This window comes from Eriocheir sinensis, chromosome 1 (genome assembly GCF_024679095.1).
Source record: "Eriocheir sinensis breed Jianghai 21 chromosome 1, ASM2467909v1, whole genome shotgun sequence".
Taxonomy (NCBI): Eukaryota; Metazoa; Arthropoda; class Malacostraca; order Decapoda; family Varunidae; genus Eriocheir; species Eriocheir sinensis.
In genome coordinates this window covers 3514519-3516562 of record NC_066509.1, presented here as the reverse complement: position 1 = coordinate 3516562, position 2044 = coordinate 3514519, and positions in this window count along the sequence as shown.

The window sequence follows — 2044 nt, the reverse complement described above, 5'->3', positions numbered from 1 at the left end:
TTTTTGCGGTGCCAGACTATATCGAATTCACCACATTGCAATAACTTTTTTTTTTTTTGTGGTGCCAGACTATATCGAACTCACCACATTGCAATAACTTTTTTTTTTTTTGTGGTGCCAGACTATATCGAATTCACCACATTGCAATAACTTTTTTTTTTTGTGGTGCCAGACTATATCGAACTCACCACATTGCAATAACTTTTTTTTGTTTTTGTTTTTTGTTACAGCTATTGCAAGAAGACATCATCAATAATCAACCACTTCAAGGATAGCTATTAATGAATCTCGTTATTAGGGCGAAGGAAAAAGATAAACAGCTGACTAAGGAAATTATCAAAAGGAAATGAAGGAAAAAGAGGAAAAGAAAGAATTAGAAAGCAAAAATATCGACGAAAATTTGAATCTCGAGGAAAAGAAATAAGGAAAAGATATAAAGAAGAAAAACAACTGTAAGAAAATTATCAAAAGGAAAGGAAGGAAAAAGAAAGTATATTAGAAAGCAAAATTTATCGACGAAAATTAGAACCTAGAGGAAAAGAGGGAAGGAAAAGATAGGAAAAAAGAAAAACAGCTGACTAAGAAAATTATCACAAAAGGAAAGGAAGGAAAAAGAAGGAAAAAGAAAGTATTAGAAAGCAAAAAAATATCAATGAAAATTAGGATCTAGAGGAAAAGAGGGAAGGAAAAGCTGGGAAAAAGAAAACAGCTGACTAAGGAAATTAGAAAAAGGAAAGGAAGGAAAAAGAAAGTATTAGAAAACAAAATATCGATGAAAATTAGGACCTAGAGGAAAAGAGTTAAGGAAAAGATAGGAAAAAAGAAAAACAACTGACTAAGAAAATTATCAAAAGGAAAGGAAGGAAAAATGAGGAAAAAAGAAAGTATTAGAAAGCATCTCGAGGAAAAGAGGGAAGGAAAAGATGAGAGAAAGAGAATGACAATTGACTAAGAAAATTATGAAAAGGAAAGGAAGGAAAAAAGAGGAAAAAGAAAGTATTAGAAAGCAAAAAATATCAACGAAAATTTGAATCTAGAGGAAAAGAGGAAAAAAGAAAAACAGCTGACTAAGAAAATTATGAAAAGGAAGGAAAAAGGAGGAAAAAAAAGAAAATATTAGAAAACAACACATATATCCTCTCTCTCTCTCTCTCTCTCTCTCTCTCTCTCTCTCTCTCTCTCTCTCTCTCTCTCTCTCTCTCTCTCTCTCTCTCTCTCTCTCTCTCTCTCTCTCTCTCTCTCTCTCTCTCTCTCTCTCTCTCTCTCTCTCTCTCCTGCCAATATTGTCGACAGGAACACTTTTTGTCAAGCGTCTGAATCTTCCGTCAAATATTTTGCCTTTGTACTCTTTGTGTCTCCCTGACCCGCGCCCTTCCCTGCCCTTCCCTTCAGCCCTTCACCCCTTCAGCGACCCTTTAGCCGTTTAGTCCTTCGTTGCGCCGTTCAGTTCCCTTCGTTTCCCTTCCCTTCCCTTCCCTTTTATTTTGTCTGACCCGAGCCGTTCCCTGCATGCCCTTCCTCGCCCCTTCTATTCCCTTCACCCCTTCAGCAACCCTTTAGCCGTTTAGTCCTTCTTTGCGCCCTTCATTTCCCTTCGTTTCCCTTCCTGTCCTTTCCCTTCCCTTCCCTTTGTATCTCCCTGACCCGCGCCCTTCCCTGCCCTTCCCTTCAGCCCTTCACCCCTTCAGCGACCCTTTAGCCGTTTAGTCCTTCGTTGCGCCGTTCAGTTCCCTTCGTTTCCCTTCCCTTCCCTTCTCTTTGTATCTCCCTGACCATCGCCCTTCCTTGCCCTTCCTCGCCCCTTCCACTCCCTTCACCCCTTCAGCAGCCCTTCCCTTCCGTTCCCTTCCTTTCAATTTCCTTCCTTTCCTTCTCTTCGCTTCCCTTCCCTTCCCTTCCCTTCCCTTCCCATTTCCTTCCTTTCGCTTCCCTTCCCTTTATTTCCTTGCCCTTCCCATCCTTTCCCTCTCCTTATTTTCGTTATCCTTCGCTTCCCTTCCCTTTTCTTCCCCTCCCAGCCCTTCCCTTCCCTTCCCTTCCTTTC